Source organism: Nesoenas mayeri, assembly GCF_963082525.1.
Source record: "Nesoenas mayeri genome assembly, chromosome: 1".
NCBI classification, from domain to species: Eukaryota; Metazoa; Chordata; class Aves; order Columbiformes; family Columbidae; genus Nesoenas; species Nesoenas mayeri.
Genome location: NC_137541.1, coordinates 213,318,372 through 213,338,940, shown reverse-complemented (window position 1 = coordinate 213,338,940; position 20,569 = coordinate 213,318,372).

The following is a 20,569-nucleotide window of genomic DNA, read 5'->3' as shown; positions in this document are numbered from 1 at the left end:
CTTGGGTCCAATTTTCTGGCTACTGAATCATCCCATCACATTTCACAGGTGTGATCGACAGCGTTGTGCACTGAGTCGGCCCCGGCAGGGACTGGGGTGCAGGGCCACTGCAGCCTCATCACTCACTGTGGTCTGTTCTCTTCTCATTTCATCCCATTTTGCAACTAGATGGGGTTCTGCATTTCACAATCAATTACCGTAGGTATCAGGATATTGGTGGCTACTCTTTGATGCATGGCTTGTGTGCAGGCAGCTTTCATCACAGCTGTAGGGAGCTCATCAAGAGATCTTATGGGTATCATGGAGGGTTCACTTCATACCAAAACATCTCTGCCAGCCCAAGAAGCTACTTAGCTGGTGATAGAATGGTGTTCATTGGCTGGGTCAGCTGCTAAATTTAATCGAGCCCCTGGACTTCAAAAGTCAATTGTTTCATTTCCATTCAGCATTATTTGGTCACCGTGACTTAGGCAGACCCACCACAAATATGCTGGAGAGGTCCAAGCTTTCCAATCAAGCCAATTATCACAAGCCCATTTTTCTGAGATTCTCGGTCTCGGATTCACCCCATGCCTCCGCAATCAGCGATGTCACCCACCATCCTGCCAACTACGCCAATTTGCCACAGAGCAGTGATTTAGGGTCCTGCTTGTCGCAGAGTGGTGTTCAGATCACTTAAAGAAATAGAAAATAATTCTAAGTGATCCATGCTATCAAAAATGTACTTATTTAAGCTAAATTATTAACATAAAATTTAAATTGCGTTCCTCCAGTGATATGTGTGAGGCTCCTAAGTTGAGATAAAGACCGATAATAGGATAGAAGAGGAAAAGAATAATGACAATGACAATGATATAAGAATATACAAAACAAGCAAAGCACAACACAATTGCTCACCACCCGCTGACTGATGCCCAGACTGTTTCCAAGCTGTGGTGCCCCCAGCAAACCCCCTCAGTTTCTATACTGAGTATGACATCATATGGAATAGGCCTTTGGCCACTTTGGGGCAGCTGTCCCAGCTGTGCCCCCTCCCAGCTGGCAGGGCACCAGAGCTGAAGAGTCCTTGACTGCTCAGCAACAACCAAAACATCCATGTATTAGAAACAGTATTCTCATCCTCAATCCAAATCACAGCACTAAACCAGCTACTAGGAAGAAAATTAACTCTGACCCAAACAAAACCAGGACATCCTCCCACAACAGCCCCCAGACCCCACGGGCCCCTCAGCAGCAGATTCAGGGGGTGCCGGGCTGCGGAGGCGGCTGCAGGCTGGAGGCGCCGTGGGTGCGCTGGTGAGCCAGCATGAGCCTCTCCTTCCAAAACCGCTTCTCGCAGACACCGCACTGGAAGGGCTTGGCCTCTACCTGCCTGCCCTCAATGGGGATGGAGCCCCCTCTCTCCTGCCATCCAACCACCAGCACCACCACTGCTGGCTCTGCAGGTGCTGCTCATAGCTGTGGGTCTTGCTACACTTGCCATATAAGTAGGGTGACTCTCCAGTGTGGAAGCACTCATGGATGATGAGGGTCTCCTTGTCACTGAAGGTCTTGCTTCAGTCAGTGCAGCTGAAGGGCTTCTCCCTGGCGTGCACACATCGGTGGCTCACAAGGTGATGATTGTGACTGAAGCTCTTGTTGCACTCTGTGCATGAGAAGGGCTTCTCCCCTGTGTGGATGCGCTGGTGGTTCAGCAGGTGCTGCCTATGGACAAAGCTCTTGCCGCAGTCGGTGCAGCCAAAGGGCTTCTCCCCACTGTGGATACGCTCATGGCTCACCAGCTGGTTCTTCTGCCTGAAGCTCTTCCCACAGTGGCTACAGGCAAAGGGCTTCTCGCCACTGTGCACACGCTGGTGGCTCAGCAGGTTTGGACTGTGGGCAAAGCTCTTGCCGCAATCTGTGCAGGTGAACGGCTTCTCCCCTGTGTGGATGCGCTGGTGGCTGATGAGGTTCGTCTTCTCCCTGAAGCTCTTGCCACAGACAGTGCAGGTGAAGGGCTTCTCCCCGGTGTGAATGCGTTGGTGGCCAATAAGAGTCTTCTTCTCCGTGAAGGTCTTCCCGCAGTCGGTGCAGGCAAAAGGCTTCTCCCCGCTGTGCACACGCTGGTGGCTCAGCAGCCGTTTCTTGCAGCTGAGGCTTTTGCCGCAGTCGGTGCATATGAAGGGCTTCTCCATGGTGTGCACACGTCGATGGCTCACAAGGTGACTCTTGTGACTGAAGCTCTTGCCACAATCAGTGCAGACGAAGGGACGCTCCCCGGTGTGGATGGTCTCGTGCATGATGAGGGTTGCCCTGTGCCTGAAGCTCTTTCCGCACTCAGTACAGGCAAACGGCTTCTCCCCAGTGTGGACACGCTGGTGGATGATGAGGGTTGTCTTCCGTGTGAAGCTCTTGCGGCAGTGGCCACAGGCAAAGCGCTTCTCTCCACTGTGCACACACCGGTGCTTCAGCAGGTTCTGCTTGTAGATGAAGCTCTTGCCACAGTCAGTGCAGTGGAAGGGCCGCCCACACATGTGGCTCCGCACGTGGACAGTCAGCGCAGGCTGGCTCTGGAAGCTCTTGTTGCACTTGGGGCATGTGGGGGGGATCAGCTCCAGAGAATGAGGGTCTGTGAGATGGTGGATGAGGGGGCACCCCAACTGGATCCCCTGGCTCCCACCTGGCTGGTCACACACAGAGTCCCCGCGCTGCATCCCTGGGAGAGGGGTGGTGGGTGCTGGCAGCTCCACTGGCACCACCTCAGCCTCCCTCTGCACCGAAGGGCCGACAGCTATAGGGGAGGAGAGACCGGGGTCAGTGCTGGGGACAGAATGGGCATGTGGGATGGCTCCCCTGGGCAGCAGCACGGGCATGTCACCCAGCCCTGACTCTTCCAGGTGCACAGACACCAGGGGCAAGGGGACAGAGACACTCAAACACCACCCTCTACACAGTCCCCTGGTACCCACCTGGCACAGGGCTCTGGTCCCTCTGCTCCCCGCCAGGGGGCTCTGGCACACAGGGTGTCTCTTCTCGCTCCATCTTGCAGATGATCTCTGGCTTTTCGGTGGCCCAGCCTGTCCGGGGCACAGAGAGAAGCCCCCTCTCCCGCACTGCCGGGACAGCAGCACCGGCCCCCGCACCCACAGCCCCAGCATCCCCCCCACCCCGCTCCTCTCTCCTGTCCCTGCCAGGCTGCGGCTTCAGCCCCCACATCCCTGCACCTACAGCCTCCTCTCGCCTCGCCCCCGTCACCTCGGCCACTCTCCTGCACACAGGACACCTGGGAACAGCTCAGAGCTGCACCTGGGAGGTTTAGACTGGACACGAGGAAGCATTTCTGTACTGAGGGGGTGCTCAAACCCTGGAACAGGCTGCCTGGAGAGGCAGTCGATGCCTCAAGCCTGTCCCTGTTTGAGAGGCATTTGGACAACACCCGTAACAACACGCTGCAGCTTGTGGTGAGCTCTGAAGTGGTCACGCAGCTGAACTAGATGAGCATTGTAAAGTTCCTTCCAACTGAAATAGGCTGTTCCATCCCATCCTATTTTCTCTCTCAGGACCACTCTCCACACCAGGCCTGGAGGGTAAAACTTGCAATCACAACTGATATGTCATCGCTCAGGCAGCAAAGGGAACAGCTGGATTGTCCCTTTTGGTAGCACCAGCTCACTAAAAGAGCTGAATTCCGGCTCAACCCCAGCCCAACATCACTGGAGAGTGTCCTCACCCAGCGAGGCGACCACCTGGTAGTTCTCCAGCATCACCTCCCGGTAGAGCTGCCGCTGACAGCCCGACAGCTTTGCCCACTCCTCGGGGGAGAAGTAGAGCGCCACGTCCTCAAACGTCACCGACATCTGCAGCAAGAAGCACACCCGGCTCAGCACACCCCACCGCATGGTTGCTAAACACCTCTGACAAAAGCCTACTGCTGTCAAGCAGGGCCCCACTGACACTGGGGGCTCCAACATCCCACGGGGAACACCGGGAGCATGCTGTGCAAGGGAAGAGTGAGGGCACAGGAGCAGTGTTGGCACAGTCAGGAGGCACAGCAGGGTCACCACAGCACGGGGGATTTGTTCAGCAGGTCCCTGGGTGGGGGACACCCCACCAGCTGTGCCAGCAGAGGGGCAGGGCTGGCAGGTTTAGAGGCAGGTTTCCCCTGCTCGTGCCAGATTAAGGACCTTGCCAGAGCACTTTGGACTGTGCCCTGTCCCACACCCGTTCCACAAACCAGATCACCCACCAGGACCGGGCACAGCACCGTGACACAAGGGCTGGCCCGAGGCCTGGCAGCAGGCACGCTCCTGCCTGCCCCTGCCCGTGGTGCGGCTCAGCGGGCAGGAACGGGAGCACCCTGCACCGCACCGGGTCTCAGAACACTTCTATACCAATCAGACTCCCAACCCAGCTGGTCCCATGTGTGTTTTGCCACGGCTGCACCATGGAAACAACCACGGCAACCCCAGCCCGTGGTGTCCCCAGAGCCGGGGCCGTGCCTGACCCCCACCTTGCCGCAGCAGCCTGGAGCCCGGCGCGTCGCTGCTCTCGGCGCGGAGATGGAGGCCCGTGCAGGTATTGATCTGGGAAGAGGGAGGCGGGAGGCTCCGGATTCCACACGAGGTGCCTGTCCCGTCACCAGCCGCACCAGCACAGCCAGGACAGATGGTCCCTGCAAGCACAACATTTTCATGAAGAAATCAGGGGCACAAGTTCACTCACCTGCCCACAGCTCCTTCCCTGCACCCCGAGCCTCCACAGCTATGGGGAAAAGGAGCCACCGATGAGCGTCACTCAGCGACCCGGCCATCTTGCAGTAAAGGTAAGAAAGAGCCACAAAAATAAAGATGTTCTGAAAGCTCCCGAGTACCCAAATCTTGCTCCGGTGCCGCACAAGGGCAGCAGGAAGATGTGCGGGGTGTCCCGGGGGTCTGAGCACCCGGCCCGGCCCCAGCCCAGCCCTTCCCAGCGCCGGGGCCGCCAGGGCCGGATCCAGGGGGGCCCGGGCGGCTGGGACACGGAGCAGCGTGTCCGCGTTGCACGGGGGCCACGGGGCGAGCCGGGGAATGGCCGGAGCGCCGGGGGGAGCCGGGCCCTAAGGGGAGTGCGGGGGGGTCCGGCAGGGCTGGGGGGCGGCCGGCGGAGGGGAGAGCACGGGAGAGGCCGTCAGGGCCGAGTCCCCTCCGGCGGGACCCCGCGGGCCAGTAGCGCCCATCCCCGTGCCGCGGGCCCGCCGCCCGCCGCCCCTACCTGCGCCGGGGCCGCGCCACCAGCCCCGCACGGACAAAGGCGGCGCCGGGAGCCGCCGGCAGCGTCAGCCCGGGAGGGCCGCCCGCCGCCGCTGCAGCACGGGACGTGTAGTGTTTGTGTTTTAAGGGATAAAACAGCATGCCTTTAGTGTTATGAGCAGCGTTGGTGATAAAGGAGTGCAATGCACGTCAGCATTTTGAGACCTAACATAGAACTAAATATGCTAAATTTAGCCTTCAACAACAACAACAACAACTGGTGCAAGAATTGCAAGGCAGACTGCAATCGCAGCATAATATGATGAGCAGAGTTGTAGCCAAAAATGACGTAGCAGTGGCCAAAGAAGCGTGCGGTGATCTGGCTTTTTCATTACCCGTTGATGAAAGCACAGACAATGCAGACACAGCGCATCTATCCGTTTCTATAAGAGGTGTCAAGGCAGACTTGTCTGTCATGGGGAGCTCTTGGATGTAATTGACATTCAGGGGAAGACAACGAGGAAGGACATAACTGATGTGATGGAGAAGTCCACAAGTAATCATCAGTTACCCTGGGAACAGATGCTGGGGCTAACGACTGATGCTCCGTGTGGTGTGTGCACAAGTGCAGGCACGTCGCAGGAAGAGCCAGAGGCCACGAATGCATTTGCAAAGAGCAAGTTTTCTCTCAGTTCCCTGTCGACCGGGGGATCTCCGAAGTAGCACCTAAGCTCCCTCGCAGAGGTAACACAAGCGGGGACGCAGGCGCTGGTCAGTTCAGCCCTGGGAGAAGATCACTGGGCCTGCCGAGCTCGCCTGTATTTCAAGGCTCCAGGCAGGCGCAGCCTCCCGCTCTTTCTCACAACAACGCAGGAATCTCAGGCACAGTGATAAGTTGTCTAGAGTTTCTCACAAGCCTATGTGAGGTTCTACTGTGGAGGTTCTGCTCATCAAGCATACAAGCTCAGCAAAACTATTGCTGTGATGCATGTGCTTTTTCTACAGACAGCTGCAAGTGACTTGAGCATATTTATATTTAACCAAACTCCTCGCCATTCATCTGCTATATTCCCATAGAATGGACATCCAGACTGATCAACAAGGATCTTCCATGCCATGAGCATCATGCTTCGTATTTGGAGACTCGCGATCTGACGGCTGGTGACAGAGTCAGGATGGAGCTGGGGCAGAGTTGGGACAGACAGGGACAGAGACCCATTCCGGTTCTGCTCCGTTTCTGGGAGTTCTGTTTGGGAGTGTCATCCGCTCAGCCTTTTGCCATCCTGCCGTGTTGAAGGGGCCTCTGAGCCTTTCAGCCTTTTGTGAACGTTGATGTCCTGTAGCTGCTTTGCTTTCCTCAAGTGCAAGTTTGTTGAATATGAGCAGAACTTGACAACACACAGTTAGAGATTTCAGCAAATTTAGCTACTAACTAATGCAAAGTAGACAGTATACTAAAAATCACACAGTCTTAGACTTCTAAGTGATTCATTCCATTTGGAACGTATTTCTTGAAGCTAAATGACTGATACAAAACACCAATTGGGCTCATCCAGTGATCTGAGTAATAACCATGGGTTGAAATAAAGACAGTTTAATAGTACAGAAGAGGAAAAGAATAATGAGAATGCAAATGATGTAAGAATATACAAAACAAGTGATACACAACACAACTGCTCACCACACACAGTATCACAGTATGTTTGGGATTGGAAGGGACCTCAAAAGATCATCCAGTCCAATTCCCCTGCTGGAGCAGGAACGCCCAGGTGAGGTCGCACAGGAACATGTCCAGGTGGGTCTTGAATGTCTCCAGAGAAGGAGACTCCACAACCCCCCTGGGCAGCCTGTTCCAGTGTCTGTCACCCTTACTGAGAAGAAGTTTTTTCTCAAATTTAAGTGGAACCTCTAGTGTTCCAGCTTGATCCCATTACCCCTTGTCCTATCATTGTTTGCCAATGAGAAGAGCCTGGCTCCATCCTTATGGCACTCACCCTTTATATATTTATAAACATTAGTAATGTCACCCCTCAGCCTCCTCTTCTCTAAACTAAAGAGACCCAGCTCCCTCAGCCTTTCTTCATAAGGGAGATGCTCCGCTCCGTTAATCATCTTCGTTGCCCTACGCTGGACCCTCTCCAGCAGTTCCCTGTCCTGCTGGAACTGAGGGGCCCAGAACTGGACACAATATTCCAGATGTGGTCTCACCAGGGCAGAGTAGAGGGGAAGGAGGACCTCTCTTGATCTACTAACCACCCCCCTTCTAATACACCCTAGGTCCCATTGGCCTTCCTGGCCACAAGGGCACAGTGCTGGCTCATGGTCGTCCTGTTGCCCACCAGGACCCCCAGGTCCCTTTCCCCTACACTGCTCTCTAATATGTAATTTCCCAACCTATACTGGAACCTGGGGCTGTTCCTGCCCAGATGCAGGACTCTATACTTTCCCTTGTTAAATTTCATTAGGTTATTCCCCGCCCAACTCTCCAGCCTGTCCAGGTCTCGCTGGATGGCAGCACAGCTTCCAGTGTCACCACTCCTCCCAGCTTAGTGTCATCAGCAAACTTGCTGACATTCACTCTATTCCCTCGTCTAAATCGTTAATGAATATATTGAATAATACTGGCCCCAGTACTGACCCCTGAGGCACTGCACTAGATACTGGCCTCCAGCTAGACTCCGCACCATTGACCACCACTCTCTGGCTTCTCTCCTTAAGCCAGTTTGTAACCCAACTCACTACTCTATTGTCCAGATCACACCTCCTCAACTTAGCAACCAGGATGCTGTGGGAGACTGTGTCAAAGGCTTTACTGAAGTCAAGGTGACCACATCCACAGCTCTGCCATCATCCATCCACCTTGTTACATTCTCATAAAAGGCTATGAGGTTGGTCAAGCATGACTTACCCTTGGTAAAGCCATGCTGACTGCCCCTAATAACCCTCTTATTCTTGATGTGCCTTGAGATGGCACCAAGGACAAGCTGTTCCATTACTTTCCCAGGGACAGAGGTGAAGCTGACCGGTCTATAATTACCCGGGTCCTCCTTCTTGCCCTTTTTGAAGCCTGGAGTGACATTTGCTTTCCTCCAATCCTCGGGCACCTCTCCCGTTTCCCAAGACTTGGCAAAGATGATGGAGAGCGGTCCAGCAATGACCTCAGCCAGCTCCCTCAGCACCCGCGGATGCATCCCATCTGGACCCATGGATTTATGGATGTCCAGTCTATTTAATTGCTCCTTAACCCAGTCCTCATCAACTAAAGCAAGCTCCTCCATTGACCTGGCTTCATCCGGGGTCTCAGGGGTACAGGGCTCCCCAGGACAGCCTCCGGCAGAGTAGACAGAGACAAAGAAGGCATTCAGTAATTCTGCCTTCTCTGTATCTTCTGCCACCAAGGCACCCACCCCATTCCTCAGTGGGCCTACATTGCCTCTGGTATTAGTTTTATCTGCTATGTATTTGAAAAAGTTCTTTTTGCTGTCCTCGACCCCTCTCGCCAGCTGTAATTCTAAGGAGGCCTTGGCTATCTTAGCTGCCTTCCTACATCCTCTAACAGCAGCCTTATATTCTTCCCAAGTGGCCAGCCCCTGCTTCCATGACCAGTAAACTCTCCTCTTCTGCTTGAGCATACCCAATAGATTCCTATTCAATCACGCAGGCCTCCTGGCTCCCTTCCTTGACTTCCTACGTGTGGGGATGCTCTGATCCTGAGCGTGGAAGAAGCAATCTCTGAATGCAAGCAAGCTCTCTTGGGCCCCTTTTCCTTCAAGCAGTCTTGCCCATGGGATTTCCCCCAGCAATTGCTTGCAAAGGCCAAGGTTAGCCCTGCTAAAGTCCAGAGTTGCAATTCTACTTGTTATTCTGTTCCTGCCACACAAGATGCTGAACTCCACCATCTCGTGGTCACTGCAACCCAGGCAGCCCTCAACCTTTACTGCTTCGACCACACATGGACTGATGCCCAGCGCGTCCCTGAGCTGTGGTGCCCCAGGCCCACTGCCCCCAGTTTCTGTACTGACCATGACATCAGATGGTGAGGAACAGCCCTTTGGCCACTTTGGGGCAGCTGTCCCGGCTGTGCCCCCTCCCAGCTGGCAGGGCACCAGAAGATGAAAAGTCCTTGACTGCTCAGCATCAAACAAAACATTCGTGTATTAGAAACATTCTTCTCATTTTCATTCCAAAACACAGCACTAAACCAGCTACTCAGAAAAACATTGACTCTGTCCCAAACAAAACCGGACATGCCCCCACAGCCCTCCTCGCAGCAGCCCCCAGACCCCACGGGCCCCTCAGCAGCAGATTCAGGGGGTGCCGGGCTGCGGAGGCGGCTGCAGGCTGGGGGTGCCGTGGGTGCGCTGGTGAGCCAGCATGAGCCTCTCCTTCCAAAACCGCTTCTCGCAGACACCGCACTGGAAGGGCTTGGCCTCTGCCTGCCCCCCTGCTGGGGAAGGACCCTCCCTCTTCTGCTGGACACCCTCTGGCACAACCCCTGGGCCCTTGTGCACACAGTGGTGTCTCTTGAGGTTCTGCTTGTCCCTGAAGCTCTTGCCACAGCTGGTGCAGGTGAAGGGCTTCTCCCCGGTGTGGATGCGTTGATGGATGATGAGGGTCTTCTTCTCCCTGAAGCTCTTGCCACAGTCGTTGCAGGTGAAGGGCTTCTCCCCGGTGTGAATGCGCTGGTGGATGATGAGGGTCGACTTTGCTCTGAAGCTCTTGCCGCAGTCGGTGCAGGTGAAGGGCTTCACGCCGGTGTGGATGCTCCGGTGCCCAAACAGGCTGCTCTTCCGGCTAAAGCTCTTGCCGCAGTCGGTGCAGGTGAAGGGCTTCTCCCCGGTGTGGATGCTCTGGTGCGCAAGCAGGCTTATTTTATTGCCAAAGCTCTTACCGCATTCTGTGCAGGTGAAGGGCTTCACCCCGGTGTGGATGCTCTGGTGCCCAAACAGGCTATCCTTCCAGCTAAAGCTCTTGCCGCAGTCGGTGCAGGTGAAGGGCTTCGCCCCGGTGTGGATGCTCTGGTGCCCAAGCAGGCTTCTCTTCTGGATGAAGCTCTTACCGCAATGCATGCAGTTGAAGGGCTTCTCCCCGGTGTGAATGCGCTGGTGGATGATGAGGGTCGTCTTTGCCCTGAAGCTCTTGCTGCACTGCGTGCAGATAAACAGCTTCTTCCCAGTGTGGACACGCTGGTGGATGATGAGTTTCCTCTTCTCCCTGAAGCTTTTGCCACAGTCATTGCAGGTAAACGGCTTCTCCCCAGTGTGGATGCGCTGGTGGATGATGAGTTTCCTCTTCTCCCTGAAGCTCTGGCCGCAGTCATTGCAGGTGAAGGGCTTCTCCCCAGTGTGGATGCGCTGGTGGATTATGAGTTTCCTCTTCTGGATGAAGCTCTGGCCACAGTCATTGCAGGTAAAGGGCTTCTCCCCGGTGTGGATACGCTGGTGGATGACGAGGGTCTCCTTTGCCCTGAAGCTCTTGCCACAGTTGTTGCAGGTGAAGGGCTTCTCCCTGGTGTGGATGCGCTGGTGGATGATGAGGGTCTTCTTCTCCCTGAAGCTCTTGCCACACTCGGTGCAGGTGAAGGGCTTCTCCCCGGTGTGCATGCGCTGGTGCCTAATCAGTCTGTCACTGAAGTCGAAGCTCTTACCACACTCGGTGCATTTGAAGGGCTTCTCCCCAGTGTGGACGCGCTGGTGGAGGACGAGGGTCTTCTTTGCCCTGAAACTCTGGCCACAGTTGTTGCAGGTGAAGGGCTTCTCCCCGGTGTGGATGCGCTGGTGGATGATGAGGGTCTTCTTCTCACTGAAGCTCTTGCCACAATCGGTGCAGGTGAAGGGCTTTTCCCCCGTGTGGATGCGCTGGTGGGTGATGAGGGACTGCTTTCCTGTGAAGCTCTTGCCGCACTCAGTGCAGGTGAAGGGCTTCTCCCCAGTGTGGATGCGCTGGTGGTTGATGAAGGACTGTTTTCCTGTGAAGCTCTTGCTGCACTCAGTGCAGGTGAAGGGCTTCTCCCCAGTGTGAATGTGCTGGTGAATCAGGAGGCTATTCTTGTGGCTAAAGCTCTTACCACACTCTGTGCAGGTGAAGGGCTTCTCTCCAGTGTGGATGCGCTGGTGAGTCAGCAGGCTGCTCTTCTGGCTGAAGCTCTTACCGCACTCGGTGCAGGTGAAGGGCTTCTCCCCGGTGTGGATGCGCTGGTGGATGAGGAGACACCTCTTGGCACTGAAGCTCTTGCCACAGTCGGTGCAGCTGAAGGGCTTCTCCCCACTGTGAACGTGCCGGTGACTCAGCAGCTGCTGCCTCTGGACAAAGCTCCTGACTCCCTTGACCTCCATCTGGGTCCCGGGGCCAACAGCTGCTGGGGAGGAGAAAACGGGGTCACTGGCACCGACATCACGGGCATGTTGGACACCTCCCCATGGGGAGCAGCAAGGGCACCCTGCCAGCCCCCCACCCTTGCAGTTGCATGCATCAACCAGGGCAAGGAGACAGTAAAACCTTGACCCCCCCTGACCCTGGGTACCAACCTGGCACAGGTGTCTCGTGCCTCTGCCGTTCCGGAGGGGGCTCTGGCACACACGGTGTCTCTTCTCGCTCTATCTTGCAGATGATCTCTGGTTTGACGTTGGCCCAGCCTGTCCGGGGCACAGAGAGAAGCCCCCTCTCCCGCACTGCCGGGACAGCAGCACCGGCCCCCGCACCCACAGCCCCAGCATCCCCCCCACCCCGCTCCTCTCTCCTGTCCCTGCCAGGCTGCGGCTTCAGCCCCCACATCCCTGCACCTACAGCCTCCTCTCGCCTCGCTCCCGTCACCTCGGCCACTCTCCTGCACACAGGACACCTGGGAACAGCTCAAAGTTGTGCCTGGGAGGTTTAGACTGGATGTGAGGAAGCATTTCTGTACTGAGGGGGTGGTCAAACCCTGGAACAGGCTGCCTGGAGAGGCAGTCGATGCCCCAAGCCTCTCCCTGTTGGAGAGGCATTTGGACAATGCCCTTAACAAGATGCTGCAGTTTGTGGTCAGCCCTGAAGTGGTCACACAGTTGGACTGGATGAGCACTGTAAGTCACTTCCATCTCAAATGGGCTATTCCATCCCATCCCATTTTCTCTCAGGAACACTCTCCACAGGAGGCTGCCTGGCAGGGTCAAACTTGCAATTGCAACCACCACGTCAACTCTTGGACAGCCCTTTCAATGGCTCCAGCTCACTTAAAGAGACGAATTCTTACTTGACCCCAGCCCAACATCACCAGAGACAGTCCTCACCCAGTGAGGCGACCATCTGGTAGTTCTCCAGCATCACCTCCCGGTAGAGCTGCCGCTGACAGCCCGACAGCTTTGTCCACTCCTCGGAGGAGAAGTAGAGCGCCACGTCCTCAAACGTCACCGACATCTGCAGCAAGAAGCACACCTGGCTCAGCACACCCCACCGTATGGTTGCTAAACACCTCTGCCGAAACCTCACTACTGCCAGGCAGAGCCCCACTGGCACCAGGGGCTTGGCCATTCCAAGGGGAACACCGGGAGAGCTCAGAGAATCCTGGCAAGGGAAGGCTGGGGGCAGAGGGGCAGTGTTGGCACAGCCAGGTGGCACAGTAGGGTCACTGGGGCATGGGGGGCTCTCTCAGCACGTTGCTGGGTTGGGGGACACTCCACCAGCTGTGCCAGCAGAGGGGCAGGGCTGGCAGGCTTACAGGCAGGTTTCCCCTGTTCATGCCAGATCGAGGATCCACGCCAGAGCAGCAGGGACTGTGGCCTGTCCCACACCCACGCCACAAACGCGATCACCCACCAGGACTGGGCACAGCACCATAACACAAGGGCTGGCCCGAGGCCTGGCAGCAGGCACGCTCCTGCCTGCCCCTGCCCGTGGTGCGGCTCAGCGGGCAGGAACGGGAGCACCCTGCACTGCACCGGGTCTCAAAACACTTCGCACTCACACAGCCCCACAGCAGCAGGTCCCAGGGGCGTTTTGCCACTGCTGCACCACAGCACCACCCACGGCAATCCCAGCCCGTGGTGTCCCCAGAGCCGGGGCCGTGCCTGACCCCCACCTTGCCGCAGCAGCCTGGAGCCCGGCGCGTCGCTGCTCTCGGCGCGGAGATGGAGGCCCGTGCAGGTATTGATCCGGGAAGAGGGAGGCGGGAGGCTCCGGATTCCACACGAGGTGCCTGTCTCGTCACCAGCCGCACCAGCACAGCCAGGACAGATGGTCCCTGCAAGCACAACATTTTCATGAAGAAATCAGGGGCACAAGTTCACTCACCTGCCCACAGCTCCTTCCCTGCACCCCGAGCCTCCACAGCTACTGGGAAAATGAGCCGCCAAAGAGGGAAAGGCGAGAAAGGGCCTCAAAAAGAGGAGTTTGGAAGCTCCCGAGTCCCCAAACCTCCCCTACCTGCGCCGGGGCCGCGCCGCCAGCCCCGCACGGACAAAGGCGGCGCCGGGAGCCGCCGGCAGCGTCAGCCCGGGAGGGCCGCCCGCCGCCGCTGCAGCACGGGACGTGTAGTCCTGCCGCTCCGCCCCGCTCGGCTCGGGGGGGCGGGCACCGGCAGCACCGCTGTGTCCTTGCGGCCCCTGGCCCTGCCCGCCACCCCTGGCCACTCGGGTCCCCTGCACATGGAGTCCTGGGCTCGGGGGCACCGAGACACGGCGGGACACGCCGGCTGCTGGGGACAGGCCGGGTGGCTGTTGGCAAACATTCCTTTGCCTTGTCTACTCGGACGGGTCCCATCTCCCCCTCCCAGGTCAGAGTCATCACTGTGTCCCAACATCGTGAAAGCCACAACCCTGGTGGCAGCACCAGACAAAAAGCCAAGTGTTGACTCACATAATGGGTCTGCTCCTGCCTGCACCCTTTCCTCTGACTGGGGAAAACAGGCCACATATTTAAAAAGTTGTGGCATCTCCTCAGTGACATCCCAGACCTCAGCACCTGCAAGGCAGCAAAGTCACACAATCCCCTGTTGGGCTGAATAAACAGGTGCCTCGGTGGCCCTCAGCAGAGAGTTCTCTATCACAAGCCATCATCATTTCCTTTGGTGATTTCTAGCGTCCATCCATTATTTAATTTGTTCTAGAATTACTGTCGCTACCACTGCCACCCTGGCAGCGCTCGAAGGGAAAGCTTCTCATCATCCGGTAAGATGATCAAACGCTAGTTCTTCATGAACCAATTCTTTTCCTGTGCTATTAATTAGACCCCGTCCTTCCCAGATTTTCCCAAAGCTGTGCACTACTCCAAATGCATATCTAGAATCATTACAGATGGTACCTTCTTTTCCTTTTAACATTCACAGTGCCTGATGGAGAGCATACAGCTCGCATGTCTAAGCTGACCCGTTATTAGGCAACCTTCCCACTTCCCTTCTTTCAGCACCTTCAGTGGTGGCACACCCATTGTGTCTTTTCCCTGAACTACTCTTGAAGACCCATCTATGAAGAGGTGCAGCCCATTGTCAGCTCTCCATAGGAAAGCAGCAGGGTTTAATTTCCTGCCACAAATAGGAGTTTATTCATAATTCTCTCTCCTTTCCCCTGATACCCCATTTGTTACAAGCGTGTCTTCGGTCTAAGATCTTTTTAGGGAGAAATTTTAAAGGGATAGGGTAGCATCCATTTTTAGTAAAAAGTCGACGTCACGACCTCCTACTTTACCACTTATATACCCTTTTACGATTTAAAGGACTTTCCCCACATAAAAAAAAAACCAACACCACCACCAAAAACATTTTCAGCCCCTCTAATGTATTGAGTTTTCTTGCTTTAGTCACTTTTAACAGTTGCCGCTCTAGGGGTAAACATCTCAGATTTCCACAACAATAGCATTCCATTGTCTCTCATTCTCTCACTTTTATCACCTTTAGACTTCAGTCTAAATCCTCCCTGTTTTTTTCCCTTCCAATCTTTATCTTTCACTTGCAAATTCCTAGCTAAAGCTGCTGCTAACAAATCCATCTCCTTCATCGTTTCGCTTCTCTTCCCGACCATCATACACAAACACGACCACACGCAGAATTTAGGCAATTTCTTCCTGCCAGCCTGGCACACGCTCTCTGAAATACTTCCCTAGATCCACAAACACACTTGCTACCAGGTCATTACAAAGCCTTCCCAAAATCTTCCCCGGTCGGCGCTAGGCTGCTCCTCTGGCTTCTGTTCCTGTACTTCAGTTCCATTTACTCTTATCTCCTCAAAGATCGAAAGCTCTTAGCAGATTTTTAACCACTGTTTGGCAATTATCTCCATTTGGTTGATTATCATAATCTCAATTAGAATCACCTTGGGGCCCGGCAGTCCAGTTTTCCCCTGTCCGTAGGGTTAATTCCACATTCATTTAATTGGTCTTTCGGAACAGACCAGCTCTCTCAATAACAGGATAACATCGGCTCAGAATGGATTATAACTCCTCCCAATCAAAATTAGAAAATAACGATGCACATCGATCCCCGTCTTCCCTTAAGAGTTCGATCGATTTCCTCACATAATCGAATCCCCAGGTGCCAGGGGTGATGGTGCATCCATGTAATACTGGAGGGCATTCACAGGTACAGCCCCCCACCCACACTTCTTCCCCTACACACACATACACACACACATCTGCTGCTGGCTGCGCTGCAAAATCACTTGAGCAATCCCAGGGTAAAGCCCAACTTTACAACCTATAAAGTCATAAAAGTTTACAACTCAAAGTTACAAAGCAGGTATGTTTATTTCGACGTCGGCCGCAAGGGGGATCGTTCCACTGTTCATGCGCAACTTCTAACAATATGTGGTGTCTTTAAATACAGTAAGGTGTTACATATTCAGAATGACCCCAGGAACGCCTCTACATATTCAGAACGTTTCCCCGCTTCTTATTAAAATGAGTCTCAGACACCCATTTCCATAGTCTCCTCCCTCACCCTCCCCTGTTGCACCTGCGCAGTGTCACTTGGTGATTTCTAGGAGGGGTCTTTGGGGGTCTGTGGATGAAGGCTCCTTCAGCTTCTTGATAGTGAACTTTGTACCTTTGACTCATTATGTTGAATTGACTGGAACCCAAGCTGCCAAGTCGATTGAAACCAGACTGGCGCCCCCTTTTGCTGTAAATCTTGGTTATCTTGTCTCCTCAAGTTTACAGCTAGGTGCGGTAAAACTTCTGATCTTGGCATTCGATGGGGTTCTGATTTTCTTAACACAAGTTTACATAAAGCTCTAAACTAAGCACTTATTGTGTGGCTAAGCCTTAAAGTGTTAGTTCGTTAGTAGGCACCCATGACATGTTTAGTTAACCCTTAAAATGTTAGTTCCCTCTATCAGTGATACAGAGAGCAGAGCGCGGGGTGTTGCAGAGACCAGCTCTGCAAGCGCCTCAGTTAAATTCCTCACAGCTGTAGCTAAAATTCCCTCTCAAGTTTCTATACGTGTTTTTGAACTTCCTCTTTATGGTGATCATATTCCCAATCATCCTATACATACCCGTAATTCATTTGTCCAGGACATCTCTTTTCTAGGTGATTTTTAGCTACAATTTGCCAGTCTTCTCAATATAAGGTCATTGCATGCTCTTCTTGACAATTTGCTGTTCCAATAATGTTTTCCTAATTTTGCAATACCTCGGCCAAGGCCGTCCCCTTCTCTATGCCGAGTTTTATTTCCCATCCCGTTGAGTCATGAGGTTCAGAAAGGACCCCCTTGCTTCCCAGACTCTTTCAGGGAGGAGTTTAGGTGCGGCTGGATCCAGTCCTAGTCTCAGACTTGGTCAATGGTTTAAGTCTAAAGGATATTTTCCCATTCTCAAGAGAGACTTGAACCCCCTCTTGTGTGCACTTTACACTGATCAGGCCACACACTTTGCACTCATAAACATGCTGCAGCAAGGGAGGAACGCGAACCCACCCTGGTATGGAGCAAGATTTAAACTCCCTACAGTTTTTATATGTACAAATTTACATCCTGCCATAGCAAGTCATCTTCAGATCTGTATTTTGGCCAGAATACCTTCCACTCTCTTATGGGCTCTTTTGTCCAGACAAAACACCATGCTTTATCATTTTTTATTCATCCTTCTGTTTGTGTACGTCAAACGCTTCCCCAAGAGCTTAACACCCTCCCTAAAGTACTGTATGGAGGAACGTTATCATTTTTCCATTACATTTCCCGTTCTGAGTCCCGAGGCTTCTCCTTCCTCCTCATCTCCCCTCTCAGATTGCCCCGACCACCAAGTCTACTTTCTTACCTTGGTCTGTGCACAGGGTTCTCTGGTCGCTTGTATTGTGCCTACCACTTTTTCCTTTCCCCTTTCTCCTATGGATTGCAGGGATCCGCCTTTTCCAATACAGCCTCAGGATTTCTGTCGCTCTCTCCTGGAGTCCCCACTGATGATCCACAGGACCGTTGTGGGGGACTACGGTGGGTCTGTGGATTCCCTGACGGAGGGCATGGGAACAGAAATTAGCCTTGAAGATATGAATGCCTACCCGTTAGAAAGATGGGAGTAAAGGAGTATCCGGAGATGTTAAGGATGTATCCATGAGAGAGAAGGGAGTAGAAGAGTAACACTGATGATAGCAAAAATAGCCAATGAGATGTTACTGCTGTAACTTGTAACCCATAGTGAAGAGACACATGAATTGGTAAAACTGTATAAAAATGCACTTGTGGCAATAAATGGCATCTACTACTTTCATCCTGGAAGAACTTGGGCTATGTCGTTTGTCCGTCTCAACCACGACATCTGGTGACCCCGACGTGATCCTGCCTGAAAAGGATCTCGCATGACAAGGAGACAGCGGTGAAGCTGTGAACAGCCGAAGAAGAGCTGTGGAGATGGAGCCCGGTACAGCTGATAGAGCAGCCGAGGAGAGCTGCCAAAGATCCGGATCGTTGAAAAGGCACCTCGCTAAGGAGTAGGTGAGCTACCGGAAACATGGGGGGAAACTTATCTAAAGAAGAGGGTATTGTGTTATCTGCATGGAAGTTGCTTCTGAAGAAGCCGGGTGTTAGCCCTCTGGAATTGACTTTACAAAGGACTGTGTTACTATGGGGCAAAGCACTACTGAAAGATCCGAAGAAACAACTGAACTGTTAACAACATGGCACTTGTTGCTAGAGACTTTGAGAGGTTTAAAAGAGCAACGGGAACATGCAGAGACAGTGGAGCGGGGTGGCTTCTCTGGGCTAGATTTGGAAAAAAAAAAAAAAAAAAAAAAAAAGCAAAAAAAAAAGCACTGTTCCAAACCCTGCACCCCCGTGTTACTAATGATTCTCCAGCACTGTTCAAGTCCACATTATCTGATGACTCGGATGAAGGTCTGCAGCATTTTTTTTTTTTTTTTAAAGTTAACAGGAAAAAGAGTATGTGTACATGTTGCCTCGAGATCAGATAAAAACTATGAAAGACTCAAGCAAAATTAGACCTATACAATGTAACAGCTATAGAACATTTAGGACGGAACGATGGGGATTTGTTGACAGTGGCAGGTACCCCACAACTCTTGGAAGAGACACTAATTGACACACCACAACTACAGGCACGATAACTTTCTGAAATCCTGAGGCAGTCAACAGACCTCGCATATCAAGCTATGATAAAGGTCCCTGAAACCAACAAAGCAGCAAAATCATTTGCAACTATTCATCAGGGTCCCAATGAGAATTACATGCAATTTATTGACCATCTTCAAGAGGCCATCAATAAGCAGGTTGAAAACTTAGAAGCTAAGGAAGCACTGGTGTTGAATTTAGCAGTAGAGAATGCTAGTGTTTGTTATCAACATTTTATCTGCGAGTTTTACAGTACATATTACGTGTTTCTGTGTATTGCCTCTCTGAAAATCAAGCAGTCTGTCAGGAATGTGAGTTAATTGTTTTACTGGTTGTTGTTAGAATTATTTCTTTGTGGTATAAGTGCACTGTAAAACTTTCTCCCCACTTTTCCCAGTCGTGCTGCAAGCAGCCCTGTGTTTTCCGCCCCCCCCCTCCCTCTTCTCATGGTTTTTACTTACCAGATAAGGTCAGAAACGAATGTTTTCAGTCGTGTTCCTAAGAAATCAGTATTGGGAAGTGTTTTAAAACATAGGAAAGCACTTGGACATATGAGGAAAGAAAATCTTGTGAAATATTATGGTCAATGATGTCTGCTGTGTAAGTTAGATGAATGGGAAAAGTGGCCGGAGGATAGAACCTTGAAGCATAATGCTTTGTTCCAATTAATGTTGTTTTTAAGGTGAGAAGAGCAGGACAAAATAAATCTCTCCAAGAGATCATTAGATCATTACAGACAGTTTTACAGCTGGAACGGTTTGAACGTCAATAAGCTGAGAGAGAGTTAACTGATAACACACAGGTCACAGTAAACTTGCTGAAGTCTGCAAGATGCTTTCCTCATTAACCTGTTTTCTTTGTGGGTATCGGTTTAAGCATGTTGCAATTTTGGTAGGTATTTGTTATACGGTACGATAAGTTCACAGTCTGTTAAATCATGAGAATCTGTTGACTCAAAATGTGCATTTTGTGATAATACAGAAGATCATGAGTAATTTAGTTCTTTACTGCGTGAATGTGACGGTAAAATTTTGTGTGTAGTAGCTGTTACTTTTCTTTCTAGCATGCTACCTTTATTCCGGCATTCAGACTTGCGCAACTCTGTGACAGGCTGTGTCTCATCTCGATGTGCTGGATTTGAAAGAATCCTGGTTTTGGAATAACAGTTGTAGTGCACCAGATGAGACACTAAAAAAAAGAAAAAGGCCTTGCCCAGTCCAGCTCGCTGCGGCGGGGGCGCGGGTGCCACTTGGGCTCCAGCCGCACTGACCTGTTTTGTCAGGGAGACCCAGCAGCACCGCTACCTGGCTGAGCAGTAAGCGGTTCAAAGGTGCAATGCAAAAATTGAGATGTTCTCTTGAATAAGTGTAACTGTGATCCATCTGCATATTTGAACTTGGTATATGGTTTTCATATCTGAGCTCAGTATTTTAGTTAGTGTATATATATATATTTGGTACCCAAAAGAACTTTGTTTGGGGAGATAATTACAAAATGGGAACTGGTTCCACTGCTAAAATTCCACCTTGCTCCCCCTTAGGATGCATCCTTACACGTTAGAGTAACTTTGAGGGGAAATATTCTGAAAAAAGAAAACTTGAAATGATACTTTACTCAAATGTGGCTTAAATGTGGAATTCTGGGGTTTAGTGCTGTATTGCAATTAATGTTGTTATGCAGAACTTTGGAAAACATTTGGTGAAGTGTGGTACTGTAAGTTAATTTGCCAATTTTGAGGCCAGAAAATAATTTAAATTGTTAAAATCTGATTCACATAGGAAAAAACAAAACAAAACAAAACATAAAACAAACAAAAAAAAATCAAACCAATAA